Source organism: Salvelinus sp. IW2-2015, linkage group LG36, assembly GCF_002910315.2.
Source record: "Salvelinus sp. IW2-2015 linkage group LG36, ASM291031v2, whole genome shotgun sequence".
Classification (NCBI taxonomy): Eukaryota; Metazoa; Chordata; class Actinopteri; order Salmoniformes; family Salmonidae; genus Salvelinus; species Salvelinus sp. IW2-2015.
In genome coordinates this window covers 40,102,158-40,111,623 of record NC_036875.1, presented here as the reverse complement: position 1 = coordinate 40,111,623, position 9,466 = coordinate 40,102,158, and the positions used below count along the sequence as shown (strand labels likewise).

At 46.5% G+C, this 9,466-nt stretch overlaps 1 pseudogene; it reads right to left on the bottom strand.

Moving 5' to 3' along the window:
* LOC111959652 (FERM, ARHGEF and pleckstrin domain-containing protein 1-like) overlaps positions 1 to 9,466 on the bottom strand; it is a 146,215-nt pseudogene that overhangs the window by 14,558 nt on the left and 122,191 nt on the right.

The window sequence follows — 9,466 nt, the reverse complement described above, 5'->3', positions numbered from 1 at the left end:
TGAAATAGAGAAAAGGAAAGAGAGAGAAGGAGAGGAGAGGAGACGAAGGAGAGGAGAGGAGAGGAGAGGAGAGGAGAGGAGAGGAGAGAGAGAGAGAAGAGAGAGAGAGAGAAGAGAGGAGAGAGAAGAGAGAGAGAGAAGAGAGAGAATGGAATGCACAAATGTTCAAACCGGACATACAGTGCAAACAGTCATACCACCTGGCTTGATACTTCCTGTAAAACAACAACATCTTATACTACTGTAAAAACAAACAGCTTATACTACTGTAAAAACACAACAGCTTATACTACTGTAAAAACACAACAGCTTATACTACTGTATAGAAACAACAGCTATTACTACTGTATAGAAACAACAGCTTATATAAAGAGAGAGACAGATGGAGGGAGTTAAAGAGAGAGACAGATGGAGAGAGTTAAAGAGAGAGACAGATGGAAGGAGTTAAAGTGGCACAGCAGTTCATTCACAGTAAATAATTACAAGCTTGTGAAACCTACTGTACTCTACTCTACTGCACTGTATTCTACTCTACTGTACTGTACTCTACTCTACTGTACTGTACTCTACTGCACTGTATTCTACTCTACTGTACTGTACTCTAATCTACTGTACTGTACTCTACTGCACTGTATTCTACTCTACTGTACTGTACTCTAATCTACTGTACTGTACTCAACTGCACTGTATTCTACTCTACTGTACTCTACTGTACTGTATTCTACTGTACTCTACTGTACTCTACTCTACTGCACTCTTCTCTACTCTACTGTGCTCTACTCTACTGTACTGTACTCTACTGTGCTCTACTCTACTGTACTGTATTCTACTGTACTGTACTGTACTGTACTCTACTCTACTGTACTCTACTGTACTCTACTGTGCTCTACTTTACTGTACTCTACTGTGCTCTACTCTACTGTACTGTATTCTACTGTACTGTACTCTACTGCACTGTATTCTACTGTCCTGTACTCTACTGTACTCTTCTCTACTCTACTGTACTCTACTGTAATCTACTGTACTGTACTCTACTGTGCACTACTCTATTGTACTCTACTCTACTGTGCTCTACTCTACTCTACTGTACTCTACTCTACTGTACTCTTCTCTACTCTACTGTACTCTACTCTACTGTACACTACTGTACTCTACTGTGCTCTACTCTACTGTACTCTGCTGTACTGTATTCTACTGTACTGTACTCTACTGTAATCTACTCTACTGTACTCTACTGTACTGTACTGTACTCTACTCTACTGTACTCTACTGTACTGTAATCTACTGTACTCTACTCTACTGTAATCTACTCTACTGTACTCTACTGTGCTCTACTCTACTGTACTCTACTGTACTGTACTCTACTCTACTGTAATCTACTGTACTCTACTCTACTGTAATCTACTCTACTGTGCTCTACTCTACTGTACTCTACTGTACTGTACTCTACTCTACTGTAATCTACTGTACTCTACTCTACTGTAATCTACTGTACTGTACTCTACTGTGCTGTGCTCCAAGGCAGGGCACAAGGCTGGGAGGGGAAGAGAGGGGAAGAAAAGAGACGTACTGTCATGCCATAGAGAGGGAGCTGCCCGTGCACTTTGAACTGGTTCGTTGCCGTCATCCCTCGACTCGTATACAACAGGACATCATTGAACTATCACCATAGAGCAAGAAAACAGAGACTTCAATCATTGACTGGTCATTAATAGCTCTACCACCTTTATTTACGTCACACAAAAAGAACATTGAGTGAATGTTTGTGGCTCAGTAAATACATTAACTCTGTCAGGGATACACCTGATCCAACTGGTTTACATTCAATCTGTTTCTTACATGAATCGTGATTCAGATGAGTCTTGGCCTCATTAGATGCCCTACAATAACAAAGAGGGACTCTGGCTGAAAGAACAGTAAACAGCTGTGTGGAAAGTTAAGGAAGCCGTCGTCTTTGAGACATTTTGGACAAAGCCATTCCTACTGAAGAGGTTAAACATAGAGTTCCACTTGTCATAACCTTCTATGTTGTGAGATCACTGAATAATCTGTTTAATAACTCATTCAAGTTGTCAATCTCAGATCAATTGCAGAGATTACCAGGAAAAACATTCGCTGCTGGAGGCCTTTTCCAGACAGCTTGCTGAGACAGCCTAACCTGAGGAACTCCTGAAAAAAACACAAATCACAACACCCCAAGTCAATCACAACATCCTACGTCAATCACAACATCCCAAGTCAATCACAACATCCTACGTCAATCACAAAACCTCAAGTCAATCACAATATCCTACGTCAATCACACAACTCAGAAAGACATAAAACGACTGACAAAACAAAAGGAGTGCGTCAAATTAGCTTCTGCAAACTGTTGATATGGGGATATTCCCTACATAGTGCACTACTTTTGAATAGGGCCCTGGTCAAAAGTAGTGCGCTATATAGGGAATAGGGTCCCATTTGGGATGGAGTCCGGTCTCTCCTTGAACTCACCCGCCCTGGAGTGACTAGATTGTCGATGCCAATCAAATCCTTCATAAGCTCCAGCAGCTTCTGGAAGTTCTCCATCTTGATCATGCTTCCATGGAGCTGGGACACCACCTCTGACACGTCTGCCAGTGCAGCTAGAGGAGAGGCCATTCAATTAGAAACAACACTCATTTATGATGTCATAGACCTCAACTGCACCAGGAGGCCCTCAACTGCACCAGGAGGCCCTCAACTGTACCAGGAGGCCCTCAACTGCACCAGGAGGCCCTCAACTGCACCAGAAAGCCCTCAACTGCAAAATGAGGCCCTCAACTGCACCAGGAGGCCCTCGACTGCACCAGGAGGCCCTCAACTGCACCAGTAGGTCCTAGATAGCCTGCTTTAGTCTGATAGTTCTGACTGTGTACAGAACAGTAACAGTTACCTCTGCAGTCCCTGAAGTCCACATGTGCGGGGGGGTAGTGTTTGCAGAGGCGCTCCAGGATCTGCTTGTAATGCATGAGGCGGTGCAGGGGCCGGAGGATGAACACGTTGAAGGGGATGTAGCACACCTTCTGCAGCTCAAAGTCCCGGACCAGCACCTCCAGCCGCCGGGAGCCCCGGCACGCCTTCTCCAGCTCCACCAGGGCCTCCGAGTGCTTCTGGAGGTGGGCTGTCAGTGGCTAGAAAATTATATATTAGAGTAGGGTAGAGTAGAGTAGAGCAGAATAGAATAGAGCAGAATAGAGCAGAGTAGAATATAATAAAGTAGAGTAGAAAAGAGTAGAATAGAGTAGAATATAATAAAGTAGAATAGAGTAGAATAGAGTAGAATAGAATAGAATAGAGTAGAATAGAGTAGAATATAATAGAGTAGAATATAATAGAGCAGAATAAAGCAGAACAGAGTAGAGTAGAATAGAGTCGAATAGAGCAGAATATAATAAAGTCGAGTAGAATAGAGCAGAATAGAGTCGAGTAGAATAGAGCAGAATAGAGTAGAGTAGAATATAGTAAAGTAGAGTAGAATAGAGTAGAATAGAATAGAGTAGAACAGAGTAGAATAGAGTAGAATAGAGCAGAATAGAGTAGAATAGAGCAGAATAGAATATAGTAGAGTAGAGCAGAATAGAGTAGAGTAGAGTAGAATAGAGTAGAACATAATATAATAAAGTAGAGTAGAGTAGAATAGAGTAGAATGGAGTAGAACAGAACATAATAAAGTAGAGTAGAATAGAGCAGAATAGAGTAGAGTAGAATAGAGCAGAATAGAATAGAGTAGAATAGAGCAGAATAGAGTAGAATAGAATAGAATAAAATAAAGTAGAGAGTTGAATAAAAAATCAAAATCAAATCAAATCAAATCAAATTTTATTAGTCACATACACATGGTTAGCAGATGTTAATGCGAGTGTAGCGAAATGCTTGTGCTTCTAGTTCCGACAATGCAGTAATAACCAACAGTAATCTAACCTAACAATTCCACACTACTACCTTACACACACACACAAGTGTAAGGGGATAAAGAATATGTACATAAAGATATATGAATGAGTGGTGGTACAGAACGGCATGGCAGATGCAGTAGATGGTATAGAGTACGGTATATACGTATGAGATGAGTACTGTAGGGTATGTAAACATAAAGTGGCATAGTTTAAAGTGGCTAGTGGTACATGTATTGCATAAAGATGGCAAGATGCAGTAGATGATATAGAGTACAAGTAATACATATGAGATGGGTAATGGTAGGGTAGTAAACATTGTATTAAGTGGCATTGCCAAAGTGGCTAGTGGGTACATTTTTACATAAGTTTCCATCAATTCCCATTTTTAAGTGGCTGAGTTTGAGTCAGTATGTTTGGGCAGCGGCCAGCTAAATGTAAGTGGCGGCTGTTTAAAATAAGAGTAGAACAACAGCTAGAGTAGAAACAAACATATTTTGTTGGACCAATCCAACACAATACGACAGGCTAGGAGCAAGCATAGGGTCAGCCACAGAGCAATCCGCTGGAGCAGGTAGGGGCTACCAGGCAGACTTCAACACAAGGCAGCATATATGGTGTGTTCATAGAGGAGTGCGTGCAAGATACATAGTGAAGTACAATAACAAGTGCATAAAAAATGTGAAAGAGGAGCGTACACCTTAGTCCCTGTAGATGCTTTCAGCATGACATCCCGATCGCTGGTAGTCTCCTTTGATGTGGATTGGAGCACCCTTCCCGAAAATGAAAAAGACGTGTTTCAACGGGAGACAGTTTAGTGTGTGTGTGTTGTGTTGTGTGTTGTGTGTGTGTGTGGTGTGTGTGTGTGGTGTGTGTGTTGTGGTGTGTGTGTGTGTGTGTGTGTGTGTGTGTGTGCGTGTATTTTAAGCACTTATTAAAGTCATATTTCATATTCATGTAAACAGTCATGCAAGGGAATTCCAATGAAATGGTTAACCTTTACCAACCTTTACCTGCACTGCTGAACACCACCAGCAGGTGTCTCTCTTGAGCATGAATTTCAGTTGACGACTAGATTCAGCACCATGTGAACTGACATCATTCTCAATACTCTTTCATTCAAAATATCAACCAATACATTACGGGGAGGGTAATAGAAAACCGAGAGAGGACGTTCTGAATGTCATTCCCCTATCCACTCACACATCTAACCCTAACCCCTATCCACTCACACATCTAACCCTAACCCTAACCCCTATCCACTCACACATCTAACCCTAACCCCTATCCACTCACACAACTAACCCTAACCCCTATCCACTCACACAACTAACCCTAACCCTAACCCCTATCCACTCACACATCCCACTAGCAGCTCTTTCATCTCGGATCAAGAGAAGGCTAAAATAAGTAAACTGTACGTCACATTTGAAAAGTAGATGGCATGTAATCTGTGCTCCGTAGTTGGTCAGCTCGTTTGCCTTTGGGCCTCAGCCACGCCAGATGTCGGCCATGTTTTGAGTGAAAACACAGTCATCTCTTCCTTGGAGGTCTGTCTCTGGCTCTGTGGTTAAGTCTTGTAATAAGGCTTGGACAGTACGATGTCTGTAGTCGTGACGGTCTGCTAGTCGGGGCTCTGACGTAGGGACCATATCATTAAAGAGGAGCAGACAGTGGAATAACCCACAGGACTAGGAGGAGAAGAAGTGGCTTGATGCAGCGGGACTGTTGCCATAGAAACCCCAGCTACACAGGAAGTGTGTGTGTCTCTGTGATGAGGCCTCCCAGAATGAATGTCAAAACCCAGGATCAATGAAACAACAAAACCACACAAACTGTGTTCTTAATCCAAGAGGGTCTTATGTAAAAAACGAGGCTAAGTGGGAGTGGCATTTTGAGAGAAAATAGCCTGAACTACAAAATACATTTATCATTGTGGGTGATTGTGACGCTGATGGATTGTAATTCTCCAGTGACGTGTGCCATCTCACCATAAAGCCAGCCTCTGCTCCACCTCTCTGAGGAAGCCGGACTGAAACTTGTACAGAGGGTCAAAGTTGGAGAAGATGGTGCTCTTCAGGGAGTCCGGGACGGCTTCGTCTTTACCCACTGAGTCCTGAAAAGACTGGGATGACACACGCACGCACGCACGCACGCACGCACGCACGCACGCACGCACGCACGCACGCACGCACGCACGCACGCACGCACGCACGCACGCACGCACGCACAGCACCACCTGCACCAAAGCACTGCACACGCGCAACGCACACACCACACACGACACACAACACACAGCCAACACACAACAGAGAGAGAAAAAAAGAGAATCAAAGTTCTGCCATTAGCCAACACAGTGCACAACTCATGTGTAAATAGTGACGTTGTCAATTGCCAAAGTATTAAATGAAGGACTTCAGTCTGATAGGTGAAAAACAGCGTTCTGGTGGACAGGAGCTGGATGGAATTAACAATCTGCATGAACTGACGTGCTGCAAAATACCTCTGTGATGTTGGTTTAGCAACAATCACATGTTGTCTCAAGGACTTCCACCAATCATTTAACGACCTGGGAATGAATGGAGGAATCAATATGCCCATCATTCCTGACACGGCCCAAGGGGAACATTACATGACAGGCTACCTGATCAGATTACCCTGACATGGTTTTAGGGTGCTGGCGGGCTTGGTTTATCTGGTGGCGGCGTGGTTTTATCTGGTTGGGGCTTGGTTTATCTGGCGGGGGCGTCGGTTTATCTGGTGGGGGCTTGTTTATCTTGTGGGGCCCTTTGGTTTATCTGGTGGGGGCGTGTTTTAGAATCTGTGTGGGCTTGGTGTATCTGGTCGGGGCGTGTTTATCTGGCGGGGGCGTGGTTTATCTGTGTGGGGCTTGGTTTATCTTGGTGGGGCGTGGCTTAGGTGCTTGGTATCTGCTGGGGGCTTGGTTTATCGGGGCTGGTACGGGGGCTTGTTATCTGTGCTGGTTCGGAGGGTTTGGGCGGGGTGACTGTGGGTTTTTATCTGTGGGTGTTTCTGGGGGGTTGGTTTATCTGGTGGGGCGTGGTTTATTCTGGCTGGGGCGTTATTGGTGCTGGTGGGTGCGTGTTATCTTGGTGGGGGCTTGGTTTATCTGGTGGGGCTGGTATCTGGCGGGGCGTTGGTTTATCGGTGGGGGCGTGGTATTGTGGCTGGTTATATGCTGGGGGCTGTTTATCTGGTTTGGGGCGGGTTTCGTGGTTTGTTATCTGGCGGGGGCGTTGGTTGAGTCTGTGGAGGGCTGTGGTTTATCTGGTGGGCTGGTTATCTGGTTGGGGCGTGGTTTATCTGGTTGGGGGCGTGGTTTAATAATGGTGGGGGCTTGGTTATGGGTTGTATCTGTGGGGGCGTGGTTTTTCTGTGGGGCTTGGTATATCTTGGGGGGGCTGGTTATCTGCGGGGGCGTGTTTATCTGGTGGGGGTGGATTAATGGTGGGGTTTATCTGGTGGGGTGGTTTATCTGTGGGGCCGTGGTTTATCGGCTGGGGGCGTTGGTTATCTGGTTGGGGGTTCTGTGGTGCTTTTTATCTGGTGGGAGTGCTGTTGGAGGGCGGTTATTGGTGGGCGGAATCGGGTGCTGTTCTATGGTGGGGCGTGGTTATCTGGTGGGGGCGTGGTTGTATCTGCGGGCTTTACTGGTGGGGTGTTATCTAATGGGGATGTTATCTGGTGGGGCGTGGTTTTTATTGCTGGGGCCTTGGTTTATCTGGTTGGGGGTTCTTCTGGTTAGCGTGCGTTCAGTGGGGGCTGTGGTTTACTTCTGGGTGGGGGCTTGGTTTACGTCTGCGGGTGCGTGGTTTATCTGGTGGGTCCCATGCGTGGTTATTCCTGTGGGGCGTGTTTATCTGTTGGGCGTGGGTTATCTGGCGGGGCTTGGTGATATCTGTGGAGGCTGGTGGTTTATCTGGTGGGGCATGGGTTTAATCTGGTGGGCGTGGTTTATCTGTGGGGGCGTGGTTTATCTGGTGGGGGCGGTTCTAATCTGGCGGGGCTTGTTTATCTGGTGGGGGTGTTTATCTGGTGGGGCTTTGGTTTATTTGGTGGGGGCTTGGTTTATCTGTGTGGGGCTTGGTTTATCTGTGGGGGGAGTGGTTTATCTGGTGGGGGATGTGGTTTACTGAGTGGGGGCGTGGTTTATCTGCTGGGGGGCTTGGTTTATCTGTTGGGGAGTGGTTTATCTGGTGGGGGCGTGGTTTATCTTTGGTGGGGCTTGGTTTATTTGGTAGGGGCTTTGGTTTATCTGGTGGGGGCTGGTTTATTCTGGTGGGGGAGGTGGTTTATTCTGGTGGGGCGTGGTTTTATCCTGCTGGCGGGCTTGGTTTATCTGGTGGGGAAGTGGTTTTATCTGGTGGGGAATGGGTTTTATCTGGTGGGGCGTGGTTTTCTGGCTGGGGGGCCCCCCCCCTCTGGTTTATTCTGGTTGGGGGAGTGGTTTATCTGGTGGGCGTGGTTATGTACGTGGTGGGGGCCGATGTTTATCTGGCGGGGGCGTGGCTTATCTGTGGGGCGTGGTTTCTGGCTGGGGCTTGCGTTTTAAGTCTGGTACAGCGACCGGCCGTGGTTTAGATCTGGTGGGGGCGTGGTTTATCATGCGCGGGCTTGTTCTAGCCTACTTCCCTACATAGTCCCCCGCATTGTACTCAGGTCATGTTTGGACAGTCATCTGTCGAATGCTCTAAGACTATCAGTAACATTTAACACTATCTACTATACCCTAAACTAACCCTTACCCTTATTCTAAAACGAAACCTACCGTTAATTTAGCAAGCATCGCTTATCACAGATAGTTTGTTGATAGTATGTCCATCTGTAGAGCATCTGGAGCATCTACAGATGACAGATCCGACTATCCTAATGAAGTGTGACCTAAAGTAGTGCACTATGTCGAAAGGGTGCCATTTGGCTATCTGAAGATGGATCACTAAACTGTAAGTGGCTCTGTAAAGAGCGTCTGCTAACATTACTAACATGTAAATGTATATAGGTTTGGAGAGAGGGTTAGGAGGAGGTACGGTACTGCAGAGAGGAGAGGTACGGTACTGCGGGAGAGGAGAGGTACGGTACTGCAGGAGAGGAGAGGTATGGTAACTGCAGGAGAAGAGAGGTTTACGGTTACGTTGCAGGATGAGGATGAGGTACGTACTGACAGGAGAGGAGAGGTACGGTAACTAGCAGAGAGGAGGTACGGGATAGCGGGAGGAGAGGTACGGTACTGCAGGAGAGGAAGAGGTTCGGTACTGCAGGAGAAGGAGAGGTAATCGGTAACTGCAGGATAGGAGAGGTACGGTACTTGGCAGGAGGAGGAGTCTGCAAAGGAGAGGGGGAGGAGGGGGTACGGTACTGCAGGAAGAGAGAAGTACGGTACGCAGAGAGGAAGGTACGGTACTGATGGAGGAGGAGAGGTGTACGGTACTTTTGCAGGAGAGGAGAGGTACGGTACTGCAGGAGAGGAGAGGTAGGTACTGCGGAGGAGGAGAGTATCGGTACTGGCAGGCAGGAGAGGGGGGAGGGACGGG